Consider the following 18,528-nt stretch of genomic DNA (forward strand, 5'->3'; position numbering starts at 1 on the left):
AAGAAATCGAGCAGTCTTGGAACCTGATTCCAATGTGTCTTAATACCTGTAGAAGAGAGGCTTAAAATAGGTGGCGAGAAGAGTGTGCAATAATTAAAATCACAATGCTCTGTTAATTGTATCAATCAAAGTCAAGCATATACAGATAGAAGGCATTGATTGGATGCTTATTTGAATACATATAAAGAGATACATACTGATACAAGGGGCTGGATTTAATCCAACCCATTGTGGTGAACATATAGGTTATGAGTAGACGTGAGACACTGAACCCCTCCAGCCTGCTCTGCCATTCAATAAGATCATGATTGATCTGATTGTAACCTCAGTTTTCTGAGGCTTTGGCCCAGTTTTATAAAAGGTTGTTGGGTCCTCCAGCTCTCATCACTGACCTCTCCCCTCACACTCCCATAATCCCTACATACCACCTCATACCTCCCTGGTCTCTTCATGCCACGTCATACAGCCATGCCACTTCACGACTTTCATGCCATCTGCATATCCACCCATCCAGTATTTACTGTGGGCAGACCTCCATTTGGAGCTGAAAAAAGAACTTACATTCTAATTGAGCTCTCAATCATACATACTTGACACAGGGATGCATGAAATCTATTTAAGATTTTAAATCCCCTTTAAGGGGGTTTTCTTGGTGTATCCCATTGGGCGGTCTTGTATTAAGCTAATCTCAGCTAATACAAAGACTTGCAAAAGACAGTATGCAGTTAAAGATGTTCTTTATTTGACCAACACGCATTAAGAGAGAAATAGTCAGAGGATTCCAACTTCTCTCTGACATTACATGAGCACAATGGAAATACATTTCCTAAGATTCAATCTTCTTGTCCAACCTGTCATCCAAGCTGGATGGTCCAATTACACTAATACACTTTATTTACTTTGGCCAATAGAATTCTACCATCTAGCAGAATCAGGAATTCATTGGTCAACTGAACCCAGAGGTTCTTCTGCCCGTTGCCTAGTAACCTTTGCTACACAAATCCAGTCAGTTCAAGAGTTGTTCCTAATACCTGCAGTCCTGGGAATGAGAAGGGAGTCATCTTTCTTGTCAGTTTTCTGTCCTCTTATCAGTGAATGCTGAATATGTTCATTCATTGCAGCTAGAAGCTGAATCCTTTTATTCAGTTTCAAAAATCCTTTGTATATCTGTCTGGCCTGCCCCTAATAATTAGATACGGTCTATGCTTCATTGTTCCAAAAGAATGTGGTCTGTCTAATTAAGCTTATTTCCCATTATGCCTAGGGGCAAATTGTTTGTTGGCCAAAGCACACAAGAAAATACAAAAATACAGTTTAAATCTATAACACTTGTTCAAAAATGATTATATATGCACTTATACAGACAACACCTTCATATAGTATATAAATGAGGAACATTATGATACCTTTGATATATATGGCACACTGTGGTGCCTATTTTAAATTAATCTACTTTGTTTTAATAGTCCTCGGAAAGCAGGGGTTTCTGTGTCCCCAGCTACATCCCTCAAGCGATCAATCTGTTATAAAAACGGTCTCCAATGTCAGCAATCACATCAATACTGCTATCACTTGAATAGCCTATTAGATCTGTCAATCAAAATGTGAACTCAGCCCCTTGCTGAGATATGTGGTTTAAGACTTCTTGAAACTCATCCAACCTTCAGAATGGACTCTGTTGTAATAACAATGAAGTATTTTGAGACAGTCAGAACAAACAGTTATTTTTTTCTGAGTTACATCATTTGGCTTGTCACTGTTTTCTTTTCAACCCAACTGACAAATAGAGTCATAGAGTCACAGAGGTTTACAGCATGGAAACAGGCCCTTTGCCCCAACTTGTCCATGCCGGCCTTTTTTGTAACCCCTAAGCTATCCCAATTGCCAGCCTTTGGCCCATATCCCTCTATACACATGTAACTGTCTAAACAATTTTTAAAAGACAAAATTGTACCCGGCTCTACTACTGTCTCAGGCAGCTTGTTCCAGACACTCACGATGCTCTGTGTGAAAAAATTGCCCCTCTGGACACTTTTGTATCTCTCCCCTCTCACCTCAAACATGTGCCCTCTAGTTTTAGAGCCCCCTACCTTTGGGAAATGATATTGACTATCTAGCTGATCAATGCCTGTCATTATTTTATAGACCGCTATAAGTTCACTACTAAGCCTCCTACGCTCAGAAAATAAAGTTCCAGTCTATCCAGCCTCTCCTTATAACTCAATCCATCTAGCATCCTAGTAAAACTTTTCTGCATTCTTTCTAGTTTAATAACATCCTTTCGATAAAAGGGTGACCAGAACTATACACAGTATTCTAACTGTGGCCTTACCAATGTCTTGTACAACTTAAACAAGACGTCCCAACGCTGTATTCAATGTTCTGACCAATGAAACCAAGCAAGCTAAATGCCTTCTTCACAACTCTGTCCACCTGTGACTCCACTTTCAAGGAGATATGAACCTGTACCTCTAGATCTCTTTGTTCTATAACTTTCCCCAGTGCCCTACCATCAACAGAGTAAATCCTGCCTTGGTTCAATTGACCAAAATGCATCAACTCATATTTATCTAAATTAAACTCCATCTACATTTGTCAGCCCACTGGCCCAATTGATTAAGATCCCATTGCAATCCTAGATAACCTTCTTCATTGTCCACTATGCCACCAATCTTGGTGTCATCTGCAAACATACTAACCATGTCTACTAAATTCTCATCCAAATCATTAATATAAATGACAAATAACAGTGGACCCAGCAACGACCCCTGAGGTGCACCACTAGTCACAAGCCTCCAGTTTGAAAAAACAACCCTCTATAAGCGTGGGCGGCACAGTAGCACAGTGATTAGCACTGCTGCTTCACAGCGCCAAGGTTCTGGGTTCGATTCCCGGCTCAGGTCACTGTCCGTGTGGAGTTTGCACATTCTCCTTGTGTCTGTGTGGGTTTCCTCCAGCTACCCCGGTTTCCTCCCACTGTCCAAAGATGTGCGGGTTAGGTTGATTGGCCATGCTAAGAAATTGCCCCTCAGAGTCCAGGGATGCGTAGGTTAGAGGGATTAGTGGGTATAGGATATGGGAAGAGGGCCTGGGTGGGATTGTGGTCGGTGCAGATTTGATGGGCCCAAGGGCCTCTTTCTGCACTGTAGGGATCTATGATCTATAATCATCTTCTATCATCAAGCCAATTTTGTATCCATTTGGCAACCTCACTCTGGATCCTGTGAGATTTAACCTTATACAACAACATGTGGCACCCTGTCAAAAACCTTGCTAAAGTCCATGTCGACAACATCAACTGCACTGCCCCCATCTACCTTCATGGTTACCCCTTCAAAAAACTCAATCAAAGTTGTCAGGCATTAATGTCCACTCACAAAGCCCTGCTGACTGTCCCTAATCAGTTCTTGTGTCTCTAAATGTCTATAGATCCTGTCTCTCAAAATACCTTTGAACAACTTACCCACTACAGATGTGAGGCTCACCAGCCTGTAGTTCCTAGGTTTTTCTCTGCAGCCCTTCTTAAACAAACACAACATTTGCCACCCTCCAATCTTCAGGCACCTCACATGTGTCTAACAATGATTCAAATACCTCTGCTAGGGTACCTGCGATTTCCTTCCTGGAGTCTCACAGTGATCTGGGATGCACCATCAGGTCATAAGAACATAAGAACATAAGAAATAATAGCAGGAGTAGGCCATCTAGCCCTTCGAGCCTGCCCTGCCATTCAATAAGATCATGGCTGATCTGTCGTGGCTCAGTTCCACATTCCCGCCCTCTCCCCATAACCCTTAATCCCCTCTCTTATCAAAAACCCATCAACCCGCGTCTTAAAAATATTTAGCGAGGCAGCCTCCACCACTTCAACGGGCAGAGAATTCCAGAGATTCACCACCCTTTGAGTGAAGAAGTTCCTCCTCAACTCCGTTCTAAACCACTCCCCCTTTATCTTGAGGCTGTGCCCCCTAGTCCTACTATCCTTTCTGAGTGGGAAGAGTCTCTCCACCTCTATCCTATCCATCCCATTCATCATCTTATACGTCTCAATGAGATCTCCCCTCATTCTTCTAAACGCTAACAAGTACACGCCTAGTTTATTCAGCCTCTCCTCATAGCTCAACCCCCTCAACTCCGGCATCAGCCTAGTAAATCTCCTCTGCACTCCCTCCAAGGCCAAAATATCCTTGCGTAAGTACGGCGCCCAAAACTGCACACAGTGCTCCAGCTGCGGCCTCACCAATGCCCTATATAGCCGTAGCAAGACCTCCCTACTTTTATATTCAATCCCCCTCGCTATGAAGGTCAGCATCCCATTCGCCTTCCTGACCACCTGCTGCACCTGCAAGCTGGGTTTTTGCGACTCATGCACAAGGACCCCAAGGCCGCGTAAGTAATAATCCTTCCTACCATTATTCCTACCAAAGTGGACCACCTCACACTTGCCAACATTAAATTCCATTTGCCATTTCCTGGCCCATTCGCCCAGCCTATCTAGATCCTTCTGTAGACTCTGCACACCCTCCGCACAATTTACCGTTCCACCAATCTTGGTGTCATCAGCAAATTTCGACGCCCTACACTCGGTTCCCTCGTCTAGATCATCTATATAAATGGTAAATAGCTGAGGCCCCAGCACCGACCCTTGGGGCACTCCACTAGTCACCATCCGCCAATCCGAATAGCACCCGTTGACCCCCAGTCTCTGCCTCCTATTTGACAACCAATCCTCTATCCACGCTAACACCCTACCCCCAACTCCATGTCCCCTGACCTTCTGCAATAACCTCCTGTGAGGTACCTTGTCAAACGCCTTCTGAAAATCAAGAAAGACCACATCCACCAGCTCTCCTCTATCCACCGCCCTAGACACATCCTCATAGAACTCCAGTAAATTTGTCAGACACGACTTCCCTTTAACGAAACCGTGCTGCGTCTGCTCTATCAAGCAATTCCTCTCAAGATGCCTCACTATTTCCTATTAACTAGCTTGATGCACTTTAAGACTTCTAGCACCTCCTTCTTTGTTATATGTACACTCCTCAAGATATCACTATTTATTTCCCTAAGTTCTCTAACATCCATACTTTTCTCAACAGTGAATGCTGATGAAAAATATTCATTTAGGTTCTCACCGATCTCTTGTGGATCCACACATAGATGATCTTGTTGATCCTTAAGCAGCCTGACTCTCTCCCTAGTTACTCTTTTGGCCTTTATGTATTTGTAGAAGCTCTTTGGATTCTCCTTTGCCTTATCTGCCAAAACAATCTCATGTCCCCTTTTTGCCCTCCTGATTTCTCTCTTAACTCTACTTCTACACCTGCTATACTCTTCAAGCAATCCACTTAATCTCAGCTGCTTGTACACGTCACGTGCCTCCTTCTTCTTCTTGACAACGGCCTCAATATTCCGAGTCATCCAGGATTCCCTACTTCTACCAGCCTTGCCCTAAGAGGAATGTGTTTATCCTGAACCCAGGTCAACACACTTTTGAAAGCCTCCCACTTACCAGATGTCCTTTTGCCTTCCCACAGATTCCCCCAGTTAACTGTTGAAAGTTCCTGCCTGATACTATCAAAATTGGCCTTGCCCCAATTTAGAATTTTAACTTTTGGGCAGATCTATCATTCTCCATAGGTGTCTTAAAACTAATGGAATTATGGTCACAGGTCCCAAAGTGATCTCTCACTAATACTTCTGTCACCTGTCCTTCCTTATTTCCCAAGAGAAGGTCAAGTTTTGCCCCCTGTCTAGTCAGGCCATCCACAAATAATGCTAATTTTGATGTTTTCAAGGGTTTGACGATTCAAGTTACTTGAGATCGTAGCATACAAACAGGCCTTAGCTGCCCTTCAAGAGTGTTTATGTTTCCTTCATAAATTTCTGATGACACCACAATGGGTTAAGGCCCTTGAAAAGGTGAAATTAGGGTCTGTTTAAACACAGCACTATTTACAAAATGGCCAAACAAAGTTGTATTTCCCATTTGTGTGATTCACAGCTCCACTGAGATTTGTATCTGTCAGCAACGGGAGCAGAGCTTTCAATACCTGGTGCCTCCTGCCAATTTTAAAGGTTACCTCAATGCAATTAAAATTTGGCCCTTGACCTTCAAGTAATCAAGCCAATGGATGGATGACTTCCATGGGCACCAGAGCCAGATGGAAGTTGGTGCTTCTGTGGAGATAGCAGGATTATGTTTGTACTGCCAAACCCTGCTGGTTTACAGCTGGCAGGTTAGGGTTAAAGCTGATCCCACAGTCTTTTTGTCATTGCCAACAATCCACCTTCTAATTTTCATCTCACCATGCCCAATTCTCAATCTAGTTTCTGCTCAAATAGCTATTCTGAGATTTCCGGTCTCATTACTTTTCAATTTCCTAGTTTCTTCTATGCCAGCATTATCAATTTATGAGATTCATTAAAGCCACTGTGCTGACATTGATTAATCATTGACATATTCTTTAAGAGTCATAATGGTTGAATAAAATGGCACAGTTGATCACAGTGCGAGTAGCTATAAATGGAATTAATGCAAAGGAACTATGCACTTTGAGAAGATATCCTCAGAAGGTTATTACCACAAATGCAAAAGGAATCTGTTGGGAGTCTTTTGATTCTTCTAATGGGAGGAGAAACTAGTATCGCATTTTAGAATACGTCAATGAATGGCACTACAGTGCTGGTTCAGTTCTCACTTGCATACACCGCCCTCACACACTTCAACTCTAGATATTAGTTGTAATTTTGTTACAAAGTACAGATGGAGACCAAATGTATAGATGACTCAACGCTTTCCTGCCATTTCTGCTCTTAACCTGCAGAGGAGACATCTGCTCAAAGTCTGCAGGATCCTCACTAATGTGTGTAAATCAATGTCCCAATATGTAATTAGGACCCAGGTCACAATTAACCCAGGCTCTTGGTGGGAAATCTGTTTGTTGTTTTTCCTGTTAACCTAACACAAGTCAGGGCAGCAGATTGACAGAGTCCTGCCAGGCCTTATGAAGGAAGCTGCAGATTTCTCTCCCTCAAATCTCTCCTGAAACCCTTGCCCCATTCACTTTCCTGCCAAAGGCTTCCTGAACTTTTTCGGTTGATAGATGCTCTGTTCTCTCACCCTGCCTGGAACGTGAGGAAAGTAAATCAATGGCATTTAAGGAAGTTAAAACACCCCGGGCCTGAAGTGCGATTCAGCCATTGTGTTTTCACACTGCTCCCCAGAAACTGACCCCGTCTTTTCTTTATAAATGGCACTGAGTGGTAAAGACCCAGAAGGCAGGGATACAAAAGACGTGCGTATATTAAATTAATTATACATCTTAATAAAATGGACAAATTCCAAATGAGCTAAATCTTCTTACAAAAGAGTTATTGCCATACATTAGCAAATATCAGCTTCTCCAACATTTTCCCAACTGAAATCAATTTTCAGGATCACAGTTCCAAATAAATCATTCTCAGTCTGCACGAAGCCCACATCTGAGAGTACAGAGCACAAAACTTGCCCAATTCCTTCTTTCAAGTACAACAGTTCACTGAACCTGCAATCAATTCAGTGTAGTATCTTATTTTAAACATTTAAAACCCTAAGTTTGCTGCTTATGTTAATGATTTGTGGGTTTTCCTGATTGTTTCATTGGTAAGAGCAGTGCCTAGCATGAAATTAAATCCTGCAGAAGGACTCTAGCTGCGGCTGCAGTGCCTCAAGGCTCGGAGGAGGGCGTGGGGTGGCACTGGTGAGGCACGGTGGAGGGAGGTAAAAGTCAGCCAAGGTAACCTGTCTCTAATCAATAACATTTAGTCCTGCTGGAATTTGAGCACATTGGGTTCTTGCTGGGTCAGGATCTATGCAATGAGCCCTGTATTAAAGAATCTGAATATTTATGTTCACAGATTAAAAGTGGACCGAGATCATGAGGCAATAACCCAGCGCAATCCAGCGCCTCTGAAATAACTCCTCAGAGGCTGTTGCCCCTTCACCAGATTCCATTTATTTACAAACTCAATTCCATTCCTAAGAGTGCTACTGATACAAAGTCAGAATCTGGAGTGTCAGTAGACCTGATACTTCAATGGATGGGAGGCTGGTTTGCCTGATGGGCTGGGCTTTGCTCAAAGCACTGTAGTTTCCTGTAGTCTTGGTCAGAACAGCAGCCATACCAAGCTGTGATACAACCAGAAAGAATGCTTTCTATGATGCATCCGTAAAAGTTGGGGAGACTGAATTTCCTTAGCATCATGAGAAAATGGAGGCATTGGTAGATTTTCTTAACTATAGTGTCAATGCAGAAGGATAAGGACAGGTTGTTGGTGATCTGGGCACCTAGAAACTTGAAGCTCTTGACCATTTCCACTTCATCCCTATTGATGTAGAGGGGACATGTCCTCTACTATGCCTCCTGAAGCCGATGACTATCTCCTTCATTTTATTGGTATTGAGGGAGAGATTATTGTCACTGCACCAATTCATCATATTCTCTACCTCTTTCCTGTACTCCATCTCATCATTGTTTGAGATCTGACCCACTATGGTGGTGTCAGCAAACTTGAAAATCAAGTTGGAGGGGAATTTGATCACACAGTCATAGGTATATAAGAAGTATAGTAAGGTGCTAACAACATAGCCTTGTGGGGCATCGGTGTTTAAAATAATTATGGAAGACGGGTTGCTGCCTATCCTTACTGATTGTGATCAGTGGGTTCGGAAGTTCAGGATCCAGTTGCAGAGAGAGGAGCTGAGCCCTGGGCCATGGAGTTTGGAGATGTGTTTTGTAGGCATAGTGGTTTTGTAGGCTGAGCTGCAGTCAATAAATGGGTGTATGACGTAAGTGTCCTTGATATCCAGGTGTTCCAGGTTTGAGTGTAGGACCAGCGAGATGGCATCTGCTGTGGACCTGTTGTTGCAATAGGTGAACTGTGATTGATCCAGGCAATCTGGGAGGCTGGAATTGATTTGTGCCATGACTAAACTTTTGAAACTCTTCATAATGATGGATGTCAGAGCCACCGGGCGATAGTCATTAAAGCATGGTGCCTAGGTTTTCTTTGGTACAGGGATGGTGGTCATCTTCAGGTAGGAACCTCAGATCAGTAAAGGAGAAGTTAAAGATGTCTGCGTGTACCCCCGCCAGCTGGTCCGCACAGGATCTGAGATCTCATCCAGATACCCCATCCAGGCCAGTTGCTTCCTATGGCTTGATTTTCAAAAAGGCTGATCTGACGTCAGCGATGGTGATCTTGGATATCAGTTCAGCCGAGTCTCCAAGGGTTGAAGACGTGCTCTCCTGACCTCTTGCTCAATACAGGCTTGGAATATATTGAGCTCACCGGGGAGGGGTGCATTGTGCCAGCAATTCTATATACCTTCATCTTGTAGCTTGTTATGTCACGTAGACCCTACCATAGTCAGTGGGAGTCTGTGGGGATAGCTTGGGACTCTAGTTTGGTCCAGTACTGTCTCTTGAATCTTTGATGGTTCTCCATAGATTGTATCTGGATTTCTTATATTAGGTCAGGATCACCTGACTTGAACGCCTCAAACCTGGGCTTCAGCAAACAGTGGATATCTTTGTTCATCCATGGTTTCTAGTTGGGAATCACATGGATTTGCTTCTTTGGCACACACTCACTATGTCACTGTGACAGTGGCACAGTAGCACTGCTGCCTCACAGCACCAGGGACTTGGGTTTGATTCCTGGCTTGGTCGATGTGAGGAGTCTGCCTGTTCTCTCCATGTCTGCATGTTCTCTCTGTATCTGTATGCTTTTTCTTCGGGTGCTCTAGTTTCCTCCCTCAGTCCAAAAGACATGCTGATTAGGTGCAATTCTCCCTCTGTGTATATGAACAGGCACCAGAGTGTGACAACTAAGGGATTTTCACAGTAACTTCATTGCAGTGTTAATGTAAGTCTGCTCATGACACTAATAAACGAACTTTAAAGACTGTATCACTGTTGCATACTGTCATTCTGTCACTTCAATTCTGCAATTTAATTTTCTTCATCAAACACTGGAGCATGGATATATGCCAGGCGGATTCACTGACTAATATTAAAGGAAATGAACTTCTCCAGCTTTACTTTCCACTATTTAGGGAGGCATAAACCCAAACTCATATCACCATTCAGTTTGTGATTCCATTATGGGATTTGAGTTACCATCTAGGCCCATTTCTCAATGCCTCCAGAAGGCGATGGGCTGACACCTTCTTGAACCTCTGCAGTCTGTGTGCTGTGCTCTCAGGGAGGAAGCTGCAGGATTCTCACACAGTCAAAGGACTGTCATAGCAATGGAACAGATTGCAACTTGCAATTAATGTTGTTCCTGTGTTCCAACTGGCCTGACCCATTTAGCTGGTAGAGCTCATATGGATTTGGAAGATGATATCAAAGGAACCTTGGTGAGTTCCTGCAATGCATCCTGTTTGTGGTGCACACTGCTGCCACTTGATGTTGCTGCCGGAGAGACTGAATGTTGAACGTGGTGGACAGTGCCAATCAAACAGGCTGCATTGCCCTGGATGAAGTCAAGCTTGCTGAGCCTTTTTGAAGTTGCTTTCATGCAGATAACTGGAGACAACTCCATTGCACTCCTGACTGGGGCCTTGTGCACAGTGGTCAGACTTTGAAGAATCAAGAGGATATTTGGGGTCCACAGGGTTAACAGTGTGAAGAACCGACTCCTTCATCCCTCACAATCCATCCATCTGTCTTTACGCAGGAGGGGCAGCAGGTTATGGGAATGGGAGTAGGAGATGCAGCAGGCTGGAGGGATGGGGAATAGGAGACGCAGCAGGTTGGAGGGATAGGGAGTGGGAAAGGCAGCAGGCTGGAAGGATTGGGAGTGGGAGAGGTAGCAGGCTGGAAGGATTGGGAGTGGGAGAGGCAGCAGGCTGGAGGCATGGGGAGTGGGAAAGGCAGCAGGCTGAACGGATAGGGAGTGGGAGGAATAGCAGGCTGGAGGGATGTGGAGTTAGACGTATCACAATGGAGGGACGGGGAGTGGGAGAAATGGCAGATTGGAGGGATATGGAGTGGGAGAGACAGCAGGCTTAATGGATGGGGAGTGGGAGAGGCAGCAGGCTGGAGGGATGTGGAGTCAGAATTATCAGGATGGAGGGATCGTGAGTGGGAGAGACAGCAAGGATGTAGAAAGAGGCAAAATTAACAAAAGAAGCAATGGTGACGTGAAGAAAAGTTTCTCCATGCAGCGGGGGGTTTGGGTCTGGAAAGCACCTCTGGAGAATGTGATAGAGACAGATTCACTCTATACATTCAAGAGGGATTTAAATGTTATATGTAAAGAGAAATGAATGGGACTATGGGGAGAAGTTAGGGGAATGTCACTAAGTAAATTATTCCCAGGGAGAGCTAGTACAGACACATTGGGCTGAATGATCTCATTGTGCACACTAACAACTTTGTAATCCAGCATTTGGAGTAATTTGGTTTTGCTATAGAATCCTGAAAGTCAAAAGAGAAACTGCAAAGGTGCTAGAAATTATAATTTAACTTCCTACTGACTCTGGATCAATGCTGGGAGCTTTGGTGTGGTGAGGGAGGGTGGCTAATGTAGTAGCCATCTTGTAAAGAATGGCGATGGCACTAATCAGGCTAATTGCAATCCGGTTAACTAAACATTTAGGGTTTTTAATTAGGGATGAAGCAGCTCATAAAAACATTCCAAATGGACAATCTTGTTTGACAAAATTCATTTGTGGAAGTTATAGACTTGACAAATGGAGATATACAAAGGGTGTAATATCCATAAAACCTCAGGAAGCCTTTCACAAGGTCCTGCATGAAAATTACCTGGAAATGGTTAAGGAAATAGAATTAGGGGACAGATCACAAACAGGACTAAGAATTGGTTGAATGAGAAAACAGAGAGTAAAGTTTGAGGGGAGTTTTTCAGATTAGTTGGATAGGTCCCTCATAGTTCAATTATGGAACACTGAGTATATCAATGATTTACATATTAGTCTAAAGAAAAGAGGTGTTGACATTTCCAGATAATACTAAAATAGAAACTTCAGTTAAATATTAAAAATACTGAATAAAATTACAAGGATATATTTATACTGATATGTCAAGGCCAGCACTCTCTATTTTGTCTCTCACTCGTATGCTACTATCCTGAATTCTGTTTTGGCCCCCAGCAGCTGTTTTTGATGGAGTTAGAATCCTGTGCTCAGTACTAAACTCCATGCCTGACATCCTACCCCATCTCTGCCCTGTTCTCAAATCTGCTTTCACTACCTCAAATGACTTCCTCTCTCCTGCCAGAATGCCAATTCATTCCATTTTGCTTATATTCTTTTAATTTTCCTCACTGCTTAGCTATCCATAACTTAATTCAACAGACGACGCAATCCACATACTTGTTTCACAACCCCTTACTACCGTCCTCTCCAAGGCCCTCTGATGACCAATCACCCAGAGTAGCAATGAATCTTTCCGTGACCTTAGTCCACTCCATCTTGATGACCCATTTCAGTTTTAACTCCAGAAACACTCTCTATTCTTTCAAAATTAAGCATTTCTTGTTTCCCCCACTCCCTGCCCCTATTTTTATCCATTCCAGCATCACAGGCCTTCAGCACCTATATTCTTTTTCAGCTTCCTCCATCTTACCAACATCCTTCCTCCTCTCAGAAACTTCCTCAAAACCTTCTCTTTAAACCGGCCTTCGCCCCTCCATTCTAACGTTTCCTTTTCCTGCCTTCAATTCCATGGTTCTTTTTTTCTCTTTAATATAAACACTTTGGGATGTTGTCTTGCATTTGTGAGGTATTAGATGTATAAATTGTTTTGGATCCTGATGTATAATACAGGTAAAACATTAGATTAAAAAAAATGGATCTTTTGCTCATTTCTTCTGGGGAAGAATGGGGATGTTTGCTTGTCACAAACTTTTAACTCCATTGAACAATAGGAAAGATGAGGTGAGGAAAGAGGCCATGCAGCCCATTGAGTCTGCATCAGGTAGAAAAAAGAAACCAACCAGTCATTTTGATCCCATTTTCCAGCAGCCGGTCCTGAGTCTTACAGGTTGGAGTACTTCAGATGCAGATCCAGGTATCTTTCAAATGAGGTGAGCTCAATGCTTAGACTTCCTTACTGTTATTAAAACAGCAATTTTTAAAGAGTTCTCCTTAAAGTCCTTTATAAAAGAATTTTGGAACTTCTGCTGCTCCATTTTGCAATTTGGAAGCACTAGGGACTAGACAGGAACCCCAAGGTATATTATGAAGTTAATTTACACCCAAACTTTTTCTTTTGGTTTTGGCATTATGGTGAGCATAAGGTACTTCACTCCAGATATCATTCAGTTAACCCACTAGGAAGCTTTATGAAGAGAAACCTTATTTAGAAATACAGTTAGAACATAACAAAAATAATTAGCATGACTTTTACCAATTAAAATACTCAAACATGACAAAGTATAAACATGACGGCATGCTTGCCCTCATCAGCCGGGGCATTGAATTTAAAAACTGGTAAATCATTCTCTGCCCGTTGAAGTGGTGGAAGCTGCCTCGCTAAATATTTTTAAGACGCGGGTTGATGGGTTTTTGATAGGAGAGGGGATTAAGGGTTATGGGGAGAGGGCGGGAAAGTGGAACTGAGCAGCGACAGATCAGCCATGATCTTATTGAATGGCGGGGCAGGCTCGAAGGGCTGGATGGCCTACTCCTGCTCCTATTTCTTATGTTCTTATGTTGCAGCTTTATAGAACCTTAGTTAGGCTGCATTTGGAATATAGTGTTCAATTCTGGTTGCCACACTACCAGAAGGATGTGGAGGCTTTGGAGGGGATACAGAAAAGATTTAGCAGGATATTGCCTGGTATGAAGAGGATTAGCTATGAGGAGAAGTTGGAGAAACTTGGTTTGTTCTCAGTGGAACAGAGGTTGAGGAGCGACCTGATAGAAGTCTACAAGATTATGAGAGGCATGGACAGCGTGATTAGTCAGATGCTTTTTCCCAGGGCAGAAGAATCAATTACTTTGGGGCACAGGTTTAAGGTGCAAGGAGATGCGTGAGACAGAACTTTTACACAGAGGGTGCAGGGTGCCTAGAACTCGTTGCTGTTCAAGGTAGGGGAAACAGATATGGTAATGACTTTTAAGAGGCGTCTTGGCAAATACATGAATAGAATGGGAATAGAGGGATAAGGTCCCCGGAAGGGTGTGGGGTTTTAGTTCAGTCAGGCAGAATGGTTGGTGCAGGCGTGGAGGGCCAAAGAGCCTGTTCTTGTGCTGTAATTTTCTTTGTTCCTTGTTCTATAATTCTTAACAGATAGCCAACTTCATAGTCCCAAATGAACACAGCATCCCATAAGCATTAATCCCTTTTTCAGAACTAGTTGGCACCAAAAACAAATATGCTCACATGGATGCTAGATTTCCAGCTTTTTAACATCTCTGGACAGTGATCCAGACAGACTCTTTCTTCTAATTCTCATACAGCAACCGCCACGGAAAGGCTGACTTATTCCCTGGCAGATTCCAATCTCTAGATTTCAGAGACTCAGAGCTATTCCATCTTTCTACAGCTCCCCAAAAAGCAACTGAACTGGACTTCTCTGTGTAAGCGTAGTCCTGCCCAGTCACCTGATTCTCCGATCACTCAACTTAATCTAGTCCTACTCTTAAAACTCCAGGGGAATATGCTCAAAACAGCATAACAGCATTGGTTCAGATTAAACCAAACATTCTAGCAATTAAGATTAATTGTGCTGCTGCAGTAACAGAAGGTATCAGTTACAGTCAAGCCGACACTGGTTAGAACAGACTGTTGAAATAGAAACATGACTCAAACACATTTCTTAAAGGCATTGTATCATCACAGGAAGGGATTTGGCTTGTATCATTTTTTAGATATTTTGTAAGAAATATTTCCTTCTGTGTACCACTTGCATTTCAAGGTGTTGTGGTGCTGAGAGTTCTGCCAGTCATGCAGAACCACACAGTAGGAAGATGCACAAAATGGTGCTTGGCAGAAATTATTTCTGCCAAGCATCTACTCAGTTAAAATAGAATCATCGGTGAGAAACGCACCCTACTTATCCAGTTTTTCAATGTTAGAACAACCTGAACATGGAAGATAATTTAACTGAAAATTTCAAAAATAGTTACTGTTGTTCTTCGGAAATGTTTGTGAACTTCTTCCCAATGGTGCAATGGCGTCATTTGGTCGCAATGAGTTCATTGATTACAGTAATGGGAATAGAACCGTACAAATTTAAAGGCTCTCACATAAGTTGTTTTGCAAGAGTTAGTGCCGCATCAGACATTGTATCAGAGGTGGAGATGTATTGATTGGAACACAAACTTTCGAGAGTGACTCCAAATTGCAGCTTTCAGAGCAGAGTGCTTTGGATATTGAGCTTGTCTGGAAATGATAGTGATGCCCTTTAGGCTGAGTGACAGTAAAGGCTCACAGGAAAGTTATTTTCACCACACAAAGGAAGTAAGGCAGCACTGGGAGCAAAATGTTGGAGAAGGTGGTGCAATTTACTGAAGGTTATGCTGCCCTTCATCACTTTATGCCAACAAACATTGAACTTTGTGGAAACTATATCATTAATATCCCATAAATATCATAATGGAATATTTAAAATCTTACAAGCCTGCAGTGATAATATACTGTTGGATAACAAATTGTTGTAACATTTGCAACCCTCCCTTGCTGTGCACTGAGATCGAGTGGATATAATTTCAACTTCATTTCCCCAAAGTGAATCACTAGGCCTTTCACATCATGTATTATTCATGACTGAGCCTCATGAAAAACAGCAAAGAGATAATGGATGCTCTGAGTGGAGAAGATGTTTGCTTCTCTCTATGTTGAGCGAATATTGGGCTAGACTGTCAGGTCTCTGGATCGTCAGAGTTTGGACGTACAAGACAGAGATACAGGTCCCCTTGGAAGTCCCAATGCACTGACTGCATGGCAACTGCCTGGGAAGTTGGGATTTCTGATGCGCAATTCTCCTGTTTCCTAGGACCCTCTGAAAAAGTCTCTGGGAGAGATTTTACAGCCTCACTTGGGCAAGATTGTAAAATCCCACCCAAGGCCAACAGAGATTTCCATTCAGGGAGCCTCTGAAGTGGTTGACCTCCAAGTCTGAGATAGAGCCAGAGACTTTGGACAGTTCTGAATTACTTAACTGAATAGTTAACCCAAAATGCTAGATAGAAAAATCCTAGTGTAGTTCCTGAATATCTATACAACTGACACCATCACTCACACTGACCACCACCCCCCCCTTGACCCTCAGACTACTCCCTAACACCATGACTCTCCAGACCTCACCCAACCTCGCATAACCCCCTAACCCAACCTGAACTGACTTCACTTCTATTCCCAGCTACCACCTCACCCAACTGCCACCCTTTCACCTCTTCCTGCACCCAGCCTACCCTCTCACCCCCTTAACTCAACCACCCTAGCCCCTCACCCACTTAACTTCCCTCTGATAATTTTCAAAGAAGACTTGGGGACAGTTAAACTTCAAAATGTGGTGGCTGGTGCTGTTAAAATGGGGAATGGCTTTTGCGTGAATTCCCTCCATTACTGCCTCTGAGATTTCCTACACTGTCTGAGGTTTGCTGGATCCCCCACCAGAAAGTTGCCCTGGAAAACCGGCAGAAAGTAATCTGCTTGTCCAATTAGGGTTGGAAACAGGGGTTCTGACCCTGGTCAGAGATTTGGGCCATTGAGATATTTATTTGAGTGTGGGTTCTTTTTAAAGTTTGAACTAGATAAATTTTGAGCTCCAAACAAACCTTTCTACACTGCTACAGTTCATGTGGTTAGTGAAGAATTTGCTTTGACAGAAGAAGTCCTGGGGTAGACCACCACCATGAGACAGTGGGAAACTGATTTCATCCAGTATTTAGCTTCCTGATGCTGTGCAAAGTCTTGTGGGAAGACCAGACAATTCCATCCAGGGTAGAACAGAGAGAATGTCATGGCCAGCATCAGAGTTGTCTTATTACTAAATGTAAGACACAAGGCTGCTCAATGCATTTAACTCACAGCAGCACACTGAGCCTCTGTCTGCAACATGTCGATTTACCTAAGACATAGCGAGTCTGGAATTTTCCTCTACAGCCAGTGGCCAGCAAGGTTGGAGAAAATGCCAGAATGAAAAAAGTCAGTTTCCCAATGGCTGGAAATGACAACAGGAACTTATATCCCCAACTACTATGGCAGGTTAATGGCAGGTCGTGTTTCCTGCCAGTGGGAACTGAATTTGCATGTCATGACGTTAATTAATGTTTGAAGTTTTATTTATTAGTTACAAGTAAGGTTTACATTAACACTGCAATGAAGTTACGGTGAAATTCCCCAGGCTGCCACACTCCGGTGTCTGTTCGGTCAATGTACCTAACCAGCACATCTTCCGGACTGTGGGAGGAAACGGAGGCATCCGGAGGAAACCCATGCTGACATGGGGAGAATGTGCAAACTTCTCACAGACACGGTAGCACTGTGGTTAGCACTGCTGCTTCACAGCCCCAGGGACCTGGGTTCGATTCCCAGCTTGGGCCACTGTCTGTGTGGAGTTTGCACATTCTCCTCGTGTCTATGTGGGATTCCTCCGGGTGCTCCGATTTCCTCCCACAGTCCAAAGATGTGCAGGTTAGGTTGATTGGCCGTGCTAAAATTGTCGTGAGATGTGTAGGTTAGAGGGATTAGTGGATAAACATGTAAGGATATGGTTGGTGCAGAATCGATGGGCCGACTGGCCTCTGTCAGCCCTGTAGAGTTTCTATGATTCTGTATGACAGTAACCCAAGACAGGAATCGAACCCGGGTTCTTGGCATTGTAATGTCCCCGGAGAAGAAATTCATGCCAATCTGACTCACAACTGGACAAACCTGGCATGCACATGGCAAGAGGGCAGTGGGCACCTAGCCAAAAAGCCGCAGCCAGGAGCACCACAAACCCACACAATCCCAGGTATGGCCCATGTTGAGAAGATGACTGGAGAGTTGATGGGAGACATGTGGTGGGGCCATGGGGGGCAAATGGAGTGGGTAAGGATGGGTCCAGGAAGACATGGGGCTGGAATGTAAACAGGAAGGCCTGAGAGACGGAGAATTGTTCAGGGGGAGGGGTCAATACTGAAGTCTTGTGGGCTGAAACAAGGGTGTTCGGTGGTGGGAGGGAACTGTGACTGAGAGGGGGTGTGGGCTGTAGTAGGGTGAGAAGGTGAGGATTTGTATGTCGTGGGAGTTGTGTCACTGGGGGCTCATTCCTGGGATGTGAATCAATCTGGGGAGTGGGCAGGGTCAGGGTGGGCATGTGATGTGTGAAAGGTGCAGGCCCAACAGGGAGGGAAGGCACTACAGTAATAGAACATAGAACATAGAACACTACAGCACAAACAGGCCCTTCGGCCCACGAGTTGCGCTGATCACATCAACACCTATCTATAACCCCCAATCCCATAAAACCCCATATACTCATCCAGAAGTCTTTTAAAAGACCCCAGCGAGTTCGCCTCCA

This window comes from Carcharhinus amblyrhynchos, chromosome 4, assembly GCF_965287045.1.
Source record: "Carcharhinus amblyrhynchos chromosome 4, sCarAmb.v2.hapA, whole genome shotgun sequence".
In the NCBI taxonomy this organism is placed as follows: Eukaryota; Metazoa; Chordata; class Chondrichthyes; order Carcharhiniformes; family Carcharhinidae; genus Carcharhinus; species Carcharhinus amblyrhynchos.